We start from the raw sequence: 16,616 nt of genomic DNA on the forward strand, positions 1-16,616 counted from the left end.
TATTTTATTTCGATTTAAATGAATATTGAGAAAACAAGTAATTTGAAGAAAATTAGAAAAAAAGGTTATTTGAAAAGAAAAAAGTAATACTTTTAATCGTGACTGCTAAAAAAAGTTCATGGTTGCCGCTAAAAACACACGCTAAAATTAGCGGCAGTTTGTTGGCTGCCGGTAAAGCCTCTAGCAGCAGCTTTTAGGAATTTTAGCAGCAGTTTTGTTGTAGTGATGCCTTGTTGGGGCGACCACTAATACATGTCTTGGCATTGGTCCCATCTACATACCACCAATGCATCAATACCAAGCATAGAGGCCGCACCGTAAGAATCCTGGCCACTCGTGTACCATTCAACAAAATTGAGACCCATCTTCAGGACGCAATCTATTACACAAAACTAACCGAGGAAGGAGAGACCAGAGTAGCTAAGGTAGAAAGCGTCCAGCTGCCGAACCTAGCAAGCAAGCATCCATCAGTGCTAGAAAGAAAGAAGCAGTCCAGATGTGTACGAGTATTATTTCACCATGCCATCTCCACACGATCGTGGAGGAATATGAGGATGCCAACACACCAGCCACCAAAAAGGCCATTCTCAACTAGAATTATTTCACCATGCCATCTCCACACAAGGACATCGTGATGATCTCATCGCAAAAGGACTCTGAACATACAAAATAGGACTCAATAAACTTGAAGGTACAACATAACATATTTATGTATACAATTAGCAACAAGAGAAAAATATTGAAATCACATAAATAACAGGAGCACAACAAAGAAACAGTGGAATATTATGATGAAATCCACATTCCTCCTAAGCACATGCAAGATTCCAATGACGCTGTGGAAGAACCATTAGAAGAAATCAATATGGCTATTGAAGGAGTAGAGAAAAGGCCGCTATATATCTCGGCCAATCTAGAACTTGGAGAAAGAAAAAAATTGTTGGACCTTTTGAAAGGTATAGAAACCTTCTCTTCCCTAATCGCATAAATATAATACATGTCGAGCGAAACTAAACTGTGTTTTCTCTCATATCACTAGAATTCTAGGATGTCTTTGCCTGGTCGTACAATCAGATGCCCGGATTGGACTTAGCACTAGTCAAGCACTCACTTTGCACCGATTCTAAGTTCAAACCTATGAAACAGCCACAGAGGATTTTCAAGCCAGAAATAGCCTTGAAGATAAAAAAGGAGGTCGAATGACTCCTAAAAGTAAGATTCATCAAGTGGTTCCAATCAAAAAGAAAAATGGCCAACTATGGTTAGTACTCAAATCCTAACACATTAGCTCATAACTATCAATAAAAGACTAGCGCACTAACTTTTCCCACCCCTACCCTTGGTGTTGTGTCGATTTTAGGGACTTGAACAACACCTGCCCCAAAGATAAGTTCCCATTGCCAAACATGGACATCCTTATTGATTCAATAATTGGAAACCAATTGTTCTCCTTCTTAGATGCCTACAGTGGATACAATCAGATATACATGGACCCTATAGGTGCACCCCACACATCGTCCATGACATCCATTGGGAATTTCTATTACAAGATGGTGCCCTTTGGTCTGAAAAATGTTAGAGCCACATACTAGAGAGTGATGACGAGTGTGTTTCATGACTTGATGCATAAGAAGATTGAGTGCTATGTGGATGACATAGTAGTGAAAGAAAAGAAGAGAGAAGACCACTCTGACATACTGAGAAAGGTATTCACCAAATGTAGGGCCTTCAACCTAAGGCTTAACCCACTAAAGTGTGCGTTCAAAGTACAGTTAGGAAAGTTTTTGGGGTATGGAGTTGACCATACTGGAATCAACCTAGATGAAATAAAAGAAAAAGTAGTCTTGGACTTACCTCCCCCAAGCACTAAGTCATAGCTAAAAACCTTCTTAGAGAAAGTCTCCTACTTTAGAAGGTTCATCCCTTGAATAGCACATGCAGCAACGCCCTTACTTAAGCTGACCAAGAAGTTTGCAGAATATAAATGGTCAGCACAACATCATAATGCTTTCGACCAACTAAAGCAAACATTGGCCAAACTCAGAAGCAATAGAATGTCTATTATCCTAGGAGAATGACAAGGGTGTCGAGTGTCCAATATATTACGCTAGTAGAACTCTGTAGTTGGCGGAAAAGAATTACTCACAAATGGAACAATAGTGTCTAGCGTTAATCTTCGCTACACACACGAGTGTCCAATATATTAAGCAAGAAGTGATCCTAACTGCCTTCCCCACCAATGATAATTTACCCATCTCTGAAGAGGTTCCTGGAGAACGTCTCATCATCTCAGAAGTAGTACATATTCCTCCACAAGGGCCAGAGTCACATTGACTTCGTTTTCCGGGGAAACACTAGCCTACTCATTTAAACTATAGCTCCCCTGCTCGCACAACATCATAAAGTACGAGGCACTAGTACTAGGTCTGACGGTAGCAAGGGACTTCGTTGCAATGAAGGTAAAAGTAATAGGGGACTCCAAACTAGTAATTGGATAGATGGATGGCAACACAACAGTAAAAGAGTTGACAATTCTGCCATATAGAACACTGATCCAGAGACTAACCAGAGACCTAGACATAACATATGAGCACCAGAATAGAGCCAAAAATATACATGCTGATGCACTAGCCACCCTAGGATCTAAAATACAACTGAGTGAGAACCCAATCACCATAACAATCCAAATGCAGTGTGAGCCATCAACAGAAAGATTAGGGCAATGGGTTGAGACAAAAAATGATGTTAAAGAAGATGACTAGGGATACAACATAATACAGAAATTAAGCAACCCAATGGTGGAAATGCAAGATGGCAAGATAATTTTAAGGTTTCAACTGGTGAACAGAGTGTTATATCACATAATGGCAAGATGCCTAGGGCCCAAGGAAGCAGCAGTGGTCCTAAGTGAAACTCATAAAACATATTGTGGAGATGTGACTACAACACTATAGGAGACTGCAAAGGTTGGGATATTACTGGCTAGAGATGAAAGCAAACTTGGCCAAGATACAAAATGACTGTGATAGATGTATACAAGAGGCGGATAAAAATGAATGCCTCATGGTGGGTGATGTGGATTGGCGAGACATGAACATAGATTATATCCAGAATGACATTGCGCTAGTCGACCCAATTTTGCAAAGGAAACTCTTAGCAAAATCCAAAAGATTCTACTTGCATGACAAAGTGTTATATAGAAAGTCCTAGACAGGGAAGCCTCTTCGCTACCTAGCCAATAAGAAAATAGAAGAAGCATTGGATGCAACCCATAACTCTGGACCAACTCCACACCAAGGACAAATGGCACTGCACAACTACATCCTGCACCTAGGCTTCTACTGGCCAACAATGCTGGAGAATACCCAAAAGCATGTACGTAGGTGCCACAAATGTCAAGTACATGGCAAACAGATATACTAACCAGCCAATGACCTCCACCCTATCATCACACCATGGCCTTGTAGCCACAGACTACTTTACAAAATGGGCGGAGGCCATACCCTTGAGAAGCATTTGTGTAGAGAATGTTGCTAGTTTTCTAAGGCAACACATAGTCCATCGGTTTGGGGTCCCGATGAGGATTCTCACGGACAATGGGTTATTAATAAAAAATTAGGAAGTCTAGGTCCTATTGGGACAATATGGGACATGGCTAGGCACATCAACAACCTATTACCCACAAGGGAATGGGCAAGTAGAGGCAACTAACAAAACCTTGTTAAGGATGCTAAGAAAAATGGAAGTTGAGAACTAAAAGGATTGGGCCAATAAGGTGTCTAAAACACTTTGGGCCTATCACACAACGATTTAGAAGAACACACAGGAAACTCCATATTCTTTGGTATATGGCTAGGAAGTAGTCTTATCGGCAGAGGTACAAACAGTGTCTACTGGAGTAGCCTATGAAATGAAAAAGCACTTTTAGATGGAAGAGATGGACCAAATGCTTAGTGATTAACTAGAATGCATAGAGGAAGCCCGAGAAAAATCACTTCAGAAGTAAATCAAATACAAACAACTAAAGGCTTCCAACTTCAATAAACTAGTAAAGCCTAAAAAATTCAAAGAAGGCGACAAGGTACTAAAAACATCACTTCACGTACAACAAGGAAAATCAACTGGCAAGTTTGATCCTAATTGGGTCGGACCCTATGTCATGCAGAAGCTCACCCAATCAGGTATTATGTACTTAAGGATGTAAACACAAATGAGAAAGATGAAATAGTGAATGGTCACTAGTTGAAATTGTATAATGAATGATACATGTTATACTATTGATCCTTTGTACGTAAAGCTAGTGAATAATATTATGTTCCTTTTGTACATATGATTGATTTCAAATAAATGAATTATACAATGTTCTTCTTGCAATCGTGTCTGATTTATCTTGATCTACTATCCATGCCATATACCCCGACAACCCCAGGAAGGCCCTAGAAACCCCAAGTGCCATGACATATTCCCTAGCAACCCTAGGAAGGCCTTGGCAACCCCAAGTGCGGTGACATATTCCCTAGCAAGCCCAGGGAAGCCTTGGCAACCCCAAATGCGATGACATATTCCCTAGCAACCCTAGGAAGGCCTTGACAACCCCAAGTGCAACGACATATTCCCTGGCAAACCCAGGAAGGCCTTGGAAACCCCAAGTGCGATAACATATTCTCTGGAAACCCCAGGAAGGCATTGGCAACCCCAAGCGCAACAACAAATCCCAACACTTAGTATTCCCAAGTGCAATGACATATCCTGGAAAATCTAGAAAAGCCTTGGTAATCCCAAACGCAACGACAGACCTTGGCAACCCCAAGTGCAATGACAAATCCCAACACTTAGAATTCCCAAGTGTGATGACATACCCTAGCAAATCCAGGAAAGCCTTGGTAATCCCAAGCGCGATGATAGACCTTAAATCCCTTGGCAACACCAAGCGCTACGGCATATCCCAACACTTAATATTCCCAAGTGCGATGACATAACCTGGCAGGTTGTAACGGCCTGAAAAGGACTTCACAAGCGATGACACATTCCATGGATACACCAGGAATGATGGTATACAACATGGAACTTGGCACTCCCAAATGCGATGACAACAACTTGACTACGATAGGCACATCTGTAATTGTGATGAGCAATTTACGCACCCTGGCACACCTAGGAACAACCCTAACACTAGAAGTTAACAACACAGGTAGAAACAAAGCAACTACTAATCACAAGCCCGGGTGACTCCAGGAGCAACTAAAGGACAAAACTTCTAGGCAATAACTAAACAACAACCTGCCACAACCAAACACTGGTGCAAAACTAACTGTCATAAAACAAACAATTATACTATGGCCACAGATGTCCAACCAAAGCCTAGAATTACTTTACATCTTGTCATTGCAAAGATGGCATTATGATGCCTCACAATTACATAGGAGAAGGGTTTCTAATCCTATTAATGTTACTTGATGACTATCAACACTAATTAAGCATTTTAGTTTTCATGGACTCACAGTTAGGGCACATGCCCAGATTAACGATCGGGCACAAACATAAGATAATCACAACAATGAAGAAACCCATAATGGGACTACTAATAATACACTCGACACAACATTTTTCATGTAAGCAAGAATTCAAAAGAGGACAACAACCACAAAAGAATCAAAATAAAGGAAAAAGTTGTAGAAATACATTAACTGAAAAACAGAAGATGTTTACAAAAAACACGAAAAACATTCTTTTCATTAAATCTATTCCTTTTACAATATATATAACTATACAATTGTCCTATTCATCAAACTACTCTTTTCTCATCAAAGTTATTTTCTCCAAACTCTACCGTTATGCTTGGATTTCTGTGGTTTCCTACTCCTCTTCCTCAAGTTGTGATAAAACTATTAGACAGTGTATGCCCTTAGCTCCAATCAAATTGATGTACATATCCATTTATTGTAAATGAATAAAAGTACATAATTGATTCATGATATATTTGGTATGTTTCTGTGTAATTACCCTTAAACTGGACACTTATGAGACTCGTGTTAGTTTAGAATGTTCTCAGCCGTTGGATAGACTTAGGGAAGTTTATCCTGCCAAGGCTGACACTGATGTGCTGCCAAGAAGGTTGGGGCAACTTGTTTCAGTTGCTAGGGTTGGACCCAAAGCACGTGCAATGTGTGTTTGTTTGAAACACTGAACTTAGACCATTTTCCAGTTATGCCCTGAACCTTGGAGATTGGTGGGTAAAACTGGAAAGTTACACATAACCCCTAGACTCAATCATGGTACTGCACTAGGTGTCGGATTGGACTATCTTTGATGTGCCAATCAGTGAGATCCTTCGGGGTCAAAACCTGGGTATGTTGGGGTAGTTTGAAAATACACTTGAGTGGGTGATCATAGTGACTAGATCAACCCTTTTGTTGAACAAAGTGAATGATCGGGACTGCACTCTCTCTGATGGAAACCAAAACTGCCGACAGTTAATTTCAAACTTGTTTGAGATATGTTTTGCAAAATATATTTATATGATAATATATATATATGTTTTAAGAAAAAGGTTTGCAAAAGGTTTTAATTCCCTTGACCCATCCGAGCAAAGAGTGCAACACTACACCTTGCAGCCAAGGGATAGGTCCTTCCTTGTCGGTAGACCTGTTCATGGGCCGGGCCGGGCCGGGCTTTGACTCTTTATTAACAAAAAAATGTTAGGCCCGAGCCCGAGCCCGGCCCGACCAACGGGCCTACAACTTGGGCCTGAGTCCGACCCTGATAAAAACCCCGAAGCCCGAGCCCGAGCCCGAAACTCGACCTAATAAAAGAAATTCGAATTTTTCCCTATTCAAATAGACATTATCTATTTTAATTCAAATGTTTTTCCCCTATTTAAATGAACAATGGGCCTACAAGTGAATCAACAACCTTCTCAAATCAAAAAATTTATTCAAATGGACATCACTTAGGGTTTTTACTTAGGTTTAACTATAGGTCAGGCTGGGCCGGGCTCGGGCCGGGCTATTTTGGCAAAGCCCGAGCCCGACTCGAATTTTATGTGGGTTGGACTTTTTGGCTCGAGGTTAAGCCCGCGGGCCAAAAAGCCTGTTCAAGCCCGTCCGGGGGTTGGGCCGGGCCGGGCCGGCCCGTCGGGCCACCCGACCCATGAACAGGTCTATTTGTCGGGTAGTGGTTGATCATTAAGGGATGAGAGGTTAAGTGTAAGAGATCATTTAGGGCTATTTTTCTTGATGGGCTATATCTCACTTAAGTCCATTGTCCTTGGGCCTTCATAGGATGGCTGGAATCAATGATCATTTAATGTAAATGTTGGGTCCATTAAGATCCCATGCTGATAGACTCAGGGGTTCACTGTACTTGACAGTGAATTCGGCCAGGCATTTTCACAGAAGCTGGGCTGAACCCATATGGGATTATGTGAGGTCATTGTTGGAGTCCCATGCCATACAAAGAGAACCAAATGGGCCAGCAACTATCTAGGGTCATGATCCACTTACTTAATGGGCCTAATTCCCATGATTAATTAGATTAATCAAGTGGTCACATGACAGCTTAAGTAGTCATGTGACAAAGACGAATATGGGTATGGATATTGGTTTGGATCAGCAATTAGGATAAGAGGATAAGTCATATCCATTTAAAGAGTCCAGATCCAAATAAAGATTTGGATTAGGACCCTCCTAATTCAATTAGGAGTGCTAGTTCTTAAGGCTTATAAAAGGAGGAGGGCGAATTGCTCATGTTATCACATATGCTCCTAGTTCTCTCCTTCTGCTCCTACTGCCCTAAACCCTAGTTCGACCTCCAGTTCTCGAACTGATAAAGATCAGTTCTGATATCTGATTTTTGCAAGAAAGTATCAGATCCAAATTCGTGCTCACCTCCCTTGCGATCCGAGTTGTTGGATTACAGTTGTTGCTAAAGGACTATGTTGCTGAACCGACTTCAACCTAAGGTGTGCCATCTTTAGTGGAAGTTGGTTTTGGTACCCTCTTTGGGCGTGAACTGCCACTTTGCGAGCTACACTTGTGGATTCCGTATCAGGTATACTTCTCCATTCCTTTTGGTTTTAGATCTGGTCCGGTTCGGTGCAAGAATGATCCTTGAAAGTAGTTTTTCTAAAACTGGGAATACGGTTCTCAGAAGGGTAAAAGAAAATTTTTGAAATTTCCCCCAGCCATCTAGCATGGTTCGGCCATCCATATGATGGATTTCCCTTCCTTCAAAAACCTTCCATTGGCAAGTTGTCTCGTTAAGTAGAGCATTTATCTTTTCGTTAACCTTGGTGACACACGCCTGAACAACATTCAGGTGTTTACAGAGATCCTCAGAAGCTTCTGCAATCAGTGAGCTAGATACCTTATAACCAGCCTTGCAGAAAACATGCACCAAGTGAATCACCCTCTCCTCGATCCAGTCCATCTTAAAGCCCATCATAGCAAATGAGGCACATGCCTTCATCCAAAGGGCAAACACGGACCATGAGAGTTCGTCTATAGATTAGGACATGATGGAGTTCATCATACCCGCTATGGTGTTCAAAGACACACTCATGACTACACCCTTAAAGTACCCATTGCACTAGTTAAGGATGTGCCTTTTGATTTCAATGATGATTGTTTGCAAGCATTCAACACCCTTAAAGAGAAATTGGTTCAAGCCCTAAATGGGAACTACCCTTCGAAATAATGTGTGATGCAAGCAATGCTACCTTAAGGCGCAGTTTTAGGGCAAAGAAAAGATAAGAAATTTCATACCATTTACTATGCAAGTAGGACCATGAATGAAGCACAAAAAAATTATTCCACTACTGAAAAGGAACTACTTGCAGTAGTATTTGCTATTGAAAAATTCAAATCCTATTTGCTCTTATCTAAAGCCATCATATTCACTGACCATGCTACCTTGAGGTATCTGCTTGCTAAGAAGGATGCAAAAGCTAGGCTGCTATGATGGATCTTGCTGTTGCAAGAATTTGATTTAGAAATTAAGGACAAAAAGGGTAGTGAGAATACAGTGGCTGACCATTTATCAAGGCTGGATGAAAAGTATGTTGAAAATATTGATAGTTCAGCCTTACATGATGAATTCCCAGATGAGCAACTTTATGCGATTAATGATAATAACGAACCTTGGTTTGCGGATTTGGCTAATTTCTTGGTAGGGAATGTGATGCCTCTTCACCTGACATATCAACAGAGAAAGAAATTTTTCTCTGATGTGAAATATTACTTGTGGGATGAACCCTACTTGTACAAAATCTGCAGGGACGGCTTGATAAGGAGATGTATTCCTGAGGAGGAAGTACAAAGTGTCATACAATTCTGCCATGACGAAGAAGCAGGAGGTCACCATGGAGCATCAAGGACTGCTTAAAAAATTCTTCAAAGCGGTTTGTAATGACCATCACTCTTCAGGGATGTATTCAAATATGTAAGTGCTTGCGATCATTGCCAAAGGATAGGTAATATCTCCCGAAGAAATGAGATGCCCTTGAGCAACATACTTGTCTGCGAAATATTTGATGTGTGGGGCATCAATTTCATGGGACCCTTTCCAAAGTCTGTTAATAATTCTTATATACTTGTGGCTGTGGACTATGTGAGCAAATGGGTGGAAGCATGTGCCTACCCTACTAATGATGCTCGAGTTGTTATTAAATTCATGAAAAAATTCATATTTACCCGTTTTGGAACACCTCGAGCCATCATAAGTGATGGGGGGAAGCACTTTTGCAATAGGCAATTTGAACAACTGTTAAATAAGTATGGTGTTACACACCAAATTGCAACCCCTTACCACCCTCAGACCAGCGGCCAAGTAGAAGTCTCTAATAGGGAATTAAAGCAGATTTTAGAAAAAACGGTTACCACATCCAAGAGAGATTGGTCCTTAAAGTTAGATGATGCACTTTGGACTTACCGTACTGCATTTAAAACCCCAATTGGTATGTCACCCTACCAACTAGTCTTCGGCAAAGCATGCCATCTACCCGTTGAGTTGGAACATAAAGCTTATTGGGCTACCAAATTTCTGAATTTTGAATTAAGCAACGTAGGTGAGGCAAGGAAACTTCAGCTCAACGAGTTAGATGAATAGAGGAATCACGCTTACGAGAATGCCCGCACCTACAAAGAAAAAACTAAGGCATGGCATGATTTTAGAATTGCTGGGAAGGAATTCAAGGAAGGAGATAAGGTGCTGCTCTTTAATTATCGCCTAAAGCTCTTTCCTGGGAAATTGAAAACCAGATGGAGCGGACCTTTTGTGGTGGGTAAGGTATTCCCGTATGGAGCAATCGAACTACATAATGATGATGGGAGTACATTCAAGGTAAATGGACACCGGTTGAAACATTATATTGAAGGAGAGCAACCCATCCACCATGGGTCCATTCTCTCCTTGAAACCGCCATGAAAGAAAGGTGAAGGTCAAACTCACGACTTAAAAGGAGCGCTTATGGGAGGCAACCCATTAAGTTTAGTTACTTGTTTGTTCAGTTTTTTTTCTTATGAGTGTGTTTTTCTCTTCTTCGTATCTCACATCTACAGGATCTCAACGAGGCATTCAGGGAAGTCCTCTTAAATCTCTCTCCTTGTTCTTGTCATGCATATTCCATACATTGAGGACAATGTATATCTTAAGTGTGGGGGAGGATTAAGGGGTTGATAAAATTTTTTTTGAACTCTAGCATGCTTTGATCATCATTTTTTACCTTTCCTTTTGAAATTTCTGTTCCTTAGAGACTTGTTTTTGAATGATTGCAAACCACCTTGAATCATGTGCTTAGGGAGGTTAGATAAGAAAGGATGCAAGCAAATCTAGCTGAAATTTCTGGCTAGGGAAGGCATCTCAGTAGTTTGAATGATCAACGGGCAAGATGCAATACAAAGTTAACCCTTATGAGCATTTGGTTTCTAACGGATAAACAGGGGTTGATTATTTTAGAACTTGTCTTGTTAGGCATGTTGAGACCACGATAATGAGTTCATCTATTGGAATGATTTATCCAAAAAAAAAACAAAAAAAAAGAGAAAAAAAAACTCGTGTGAGATGGAGAATAAAATGCACTCACACCGAGAGAAAAAAGAGTTAGTGTGAGATGGAGCATAAAATGCACTCACACTAAAAGAATAAAAGGGTGAGATGGAGCATAAAATGCACTCATCCATAGATCCCAAACCCTAATTCACCTTTTGATGCATTGCACTCATAATAAGTGGTGGAGATTTGATACATAAGCAAGCTTAGGGTAATAACATTCCTTGTTTCGTTCTGAAGAATCATGAGAGGGTATTTTTTGAATCTTGCCACATGTGATTATGAAAACAAAGAGGGCTTACTCTAGCCCTAAATTATTCATGCAAAGAGATGCCTGCTTCCCTTGATTGTCGATCTCACTTGGGGACATGAGGATTGGCGATTTAAGATTATTCTTGGACAAGTTAAAAAGGAAAAGAAGTGGATGAAGGGAAGAAGCATGGATACTGATCAAGGCTTGCTGGAGGACAAATATCCTGTTGAGAGAAATCCAAAACAAATCTTTTAGTTAGTTTGTTCTTGTTTTAATTTTGTTTTGAGTTTTGTCTTGCCCGAGTACGGGCAAGAGTTTAAGTGTGGAGGATTTGATGAGAGTAGAATTTATCATATTTTTATCCCCAATTATTCTGTCTTTTATACTAAATTAGCATCTAATTGGACTCATATCTCTTGTATTTTGGTCCAGGGTAGGAAAAAAGGCATCAAGAGCAAAGAAAGACAAACCGGATGATTTTTCACAGTTTCGACATCGTTCAGTGATCTGGGCCTACCTCGCGTCTCCGAACTCCAAATGGGCTGATTCAAAATCCATTGGAAAGATAAGAGAAAAATCCACACCTTTCATGTTTTGGGCTTTCGTAGATTCGGCTTGCATCGAAGTAAAATACGGGCCCGAAGTCGGGGAAATTTCGTAGGAAGGCCCAATCCGCAGCTGAAGCCGAATTCGCAGAGGAGGTCTATTACGAATCCAAGAATAAGAAACTAAGAAGAATCCTTCTAGATTTAAATTCTTGATGTAATCTTAGAGTGATAAAAGGATTGAGTTCAAGAGATAAAGAGATAAGATTAGAATTAGGATATGACTTTCTATTTGTTGTGAAGATCAACTTCAAGAGAAAGTAGGAGACCACCCCCTCCCCTTTAATCTATATAAAGGAGGGGGCGGACCAGCTTTAGGATCACTTGATCACTGACTCATTCAATCATTCAACTTCTGATTTGAATCAAGAAGCAAGGAGCAATCAGTCAAGAAGGGTTCAAGAAAGGTTCAAGAATTCAAGAAACTTCAAGAAGAGGAGATCTCAGCACCATGGGCGAATTCAAGAGTTCTTTCTTCCCCTTTGTTTGTTTTAATTCTTCCATCATGAACTGATTTGTTTCTTGCTAGGGCTATGGAAAGCCTAACCATGTTAATGAACATATTTTTATCTTCTTGATTCATCCAAGATTGTGATTTCTATATAGTCTATGAATTATTGTGCTTAATGCAATTAAGAGCTTGGCCACCTCTTAATTGATTTGGGTTATGTGAATGAATTGAGAGAGGAATTCACATAATTGACAGAATAATTCATAGTGTGAATTGAATGGTATATAGAGATATATATATACATGATTCATCTGAATTTAATGGTTTTCTTGGACTTAATGCACTTTCGTCTTGAGAGCTCTACTCGAGAGATCGAAGGGTTACCTGATGGGCGTAGGTTAAGTATATCTCGAGAGAGAATATTAAATAAATTTGTGAAAATCATAGCTTATGGGAATAACAATTAGTCTTGGATAATTGGACCCATCAACATTCATTACATTGGTTAGGTGGACCTAAAGTCCTAGCGATTCCATCAATTGCATATTCGATTAGTGATCACCCGTGTTTTCTTTGTTCCAATCTTTATTTTCAGTAGTTCTTGTTTCCTCAAATCTAAATTTTGACTTGATAACTTGTGCACTTGCTAGAGTTATATATTCATAGCTATCAGTAATCTCCACCTGAGCTGGTTAAGACACAGCTTCTAGACAATTAGATCGCTCCACCACATTTTTCGATGACAAGAGCTGCATAACCGGAGCGTTCTCGTGAGCGTCAAACATCCCATTATCATCAAATACAATCTTCCTCTCACACCCAGACTCGGCCACAAAATGATTGGGGGGCTGCTCTAGCAATACTACAGAGGGCTCCTGCTGACGCTCATGCCCAGACTCAGTCATCGGATCTCTAGGGGCTGCTCTGGCAATACAACAGAAGGCCTCTGCTCCTGCCCACTCTCAGTCTCTCCCACCACATCCCTAGGGGGCTGTTCCAACACCACTACAGAAGGCTCTCGCTCTTGTTCATGATCACCAAGCATAGGAGGCTGAAGAGATTTCAAGTCATCCATAAACCGCCTAATCACAGGTCTCACAAGTGAAGGGAAGAGAGATCCATCATATGGATGGCCGATAAATCCTTATCTTATCTGCAGATAAAGACTAGCCCTCCTAATCTAATTAGGAGTTTCCTGATCCTAATCTCTCTTTGGATCTGGACTCTCTGAGTGGATAGGGATAATCCCTTATCCTTATCTACTGATCTAAATCCCAGAACTACCCCTCTTTAATTAATCAAATTAAAGTAGTTTGATATGGGCTTTAGGCCCATTAAGTCCATGTGCTCACTTATCCTCTAAATTGCTGCCCAGTTGGGTATCCTTGTATGGCGTAGGACCCAAATATTGATCTACACATCAGCCACATGGGTTCAACCCAACCTCTGTTATAGGGCTTGGCCGAATTCAATGTAGGAAACAGTGAACCCCTGAGTCCATAACCAAGGGCTCTTAATGGGCCCAACATATACACTAAATGGTCCTTGGGTCAAGCCACCTTATAAAAACCCAAGGACTGTGGGCAGATGCAAGATTAGCCCATCAGGCATTATCCTCAATGGTCTTACACTCAACCTCTCAGCCCATAATGATCAAACACTGCCCGACAAGAGAGGACCTCTCCCTCGGTTGCAAGGAACAATGTTGCACTCTCTACTCATATGGATCCCGGGAATTAAAACATTTTGAAACTGTAATATATATATATATATACATGTATACATATATATATATACATATATATATATATATGTATATTTCTATACAAATTAATTTTGCAAAACAAATTTCAACGATAGAAATCGGTTGCCGGCAGCTTTGGTTTCCATCATAGAGAGTGCATCCCTGATCATTCACTTTGTCCGACAAAGGGGCTGATCCTGTTACTATGATCACCCACTCAGATGAATTCTCGGACTGTCCCAACATACCCAAGTTTCGACCCCCTCTAAGGATCTCACTGATTGGCATATCAAAGACAACCCAATCTGACACCTAGTGCAGTATCATAATCGAGTCTAGGGGTCAGGTGTAATATTCCAGTTTTGCCCATCTATCTCCAAGGTCTAGGGCAATACTGGAATTCTAGTCCGGTTCAGGGATTCAAGAAAACCCACACTGCATGTACCTCAGGTCTCACCCTAGCAACTGAGACAAGCCACCCCAATGAACCTGGTGGCACATCAGTGTCAGCCTTGGCAGGATAAATTCCCCAGATCTATCCAACAGCTGTGAAGATTCTAAACTAACACGAGTCTCATATGTGTCAAGTTTAAGGGTATTACACAGAAACACACCATAATAACATAAATCAAATATGTACTTTATTCATTTACATTAAATGTCATAAGGTACATCGTTCTGATTGGAGCTAAGGGCATACACTACCTTACAGCTCCCACTTGCACTTAGGTCCAATCTGGTATAAGCCGGAGTCCCATGCTGTCCACGTGTTTCTCAAACACTTTCTGTGTTAGTGGCTTAGTTAATGGGTCTGCTACATTTTCCGCTAATGCTACCTTCTGAATTATGACGTCCCCTCTTCCAACTATCTCTCGCAGTACGTGGTACTTCCTCTTGATGTGCAGTGCAGAAAATAATAATTTTCTATTAATATTATATCATATCGAATTTCGTTACATTCAGTGTAGAAAATAAAAAAAATTAATTACAGACCAGAATGTAAAAGAACTGCAAAGCGCAGATTTCTTGCGTCAATCAAGATTACGATCTCCACCATATGAACAACCCATAAATCAAGATAAATATAAAGAATAATTCTAAATATAAATCAGATTTAAAAGATTTAATTTCAGATCAATCGCCTTTAATCTGGGAACCGATTTCCCAGAAAATCTCTTATCTGTGCAAATTGGGTAGAACGCCTTCTGGCCATTTGCGCAGTTTCAGATATGATTTAATTTTGGTTCAAGATTTGAACCTGGCTCTGATATCATTGAAGGGATGAGAGATCCATCATATGGATGGCTGAACCCTGCAAATAGGTTGGGCGAAATTAAAAAAATTTCTCTCTCTCCCATGAGGAATTCACATTCCCTATTTTAGAAAACTGCATTTTCAATGATCAATCTTGGATCCTAAACCAGACCAGATCTTAAACCAAAAGGTAGGAGAGGGATGTACCTGATATAGAGTAGTAGTAACTCCCAATGAAGGTTTTCACGCCCAAGAAAAATGCCAAAGACTGCTCCCACTGAAGATGACACAGCATAGGGTGAAGTAGAATCGGCAAGTGGTTCTTCAGCAAGAACCAAACTCTTCAACAAGAATTTGATGGAGGGTGAGAGAGCACGACTTCAGATCAGTTTTTCACCAAAAACTAATATCAATAACCTTTCTTGATCGCTCCTACAGGTGGAGATCGAATTGGCAATTGCAGCAGCAATAGGAGAAGGCAAGAGCAAAAGAGGGCGTCAGTCCAATTGCAGCTATCTTCTCTCTTGTATCAGTATTCTGATTTGGGGTGAAGTAGGGTTCACCCTCCTCCTCTTTTTATAAACTTAAAGAGAGGTTCTCCTAATCCCATTAATAGTTTCCTAATCCAAAATCTTGTATTTGGATCTAGCTCTCTTTAAGAGATAAGGATAAATTCTTATCTTATCTGCAGATAAAGACCAGCCCTCCTAATCTAATTAGGAGTTTCCTGATCCAAATCTCTATTTGAATCTGGACTCTCTAAGTGGATAGGGATAATCCCTTATCCTTATCTGCTGATCTAAATTCCAAAACCGCCCCTCTTTAATTAATCAAATTAAACCAGTTCGAATTGGGCTTTAGTCCCATTAAGTCCATGTGCTCACTTATCCTCTAAATTGTTGCCCAGTTGGGTATCCTTGTATGGTGCGGGACCCAAACAATGATCTACACATCTGCCACATGGGTTCAGCCCAACATCTGTTACAAGGATTGGCCGAATTCACTGTAGGAGACAATGAACCACTGAGTCCATCACCATGGGCTCTTAATGGGCCCAATATTTACACTAAATGGTCCATGGGTCAAGCCACCTTTTAAAAACCAAAAGACTATGGGCAGATGCAAGATTAGCCCATCAGGCATTACCATCAATGGTCTTACACTCAACCTCTCAGCCCATAATGATCAAACACTGCCCGACAAGAGATGACCTCTCCCTTGACTGCAAGGAACAATGTTGCATTCTCTACTCACATGGATCCC

Source organism: Nelumbo nucifera, chromosome 6 (assembly GCF_055504915.1).
Source record: "Nelumbo nucifera cultivar China Antique chromosome 6, China Antique-T2T, whole genome shotgun sequence".
Taxonomy (NCBI): Eukaryota; Viridiplantae; Streptophyta; class Magnoliopsida; order Proteales; family Nelumbonaceae; genus Nelumbo; species Nelumbo nucifera.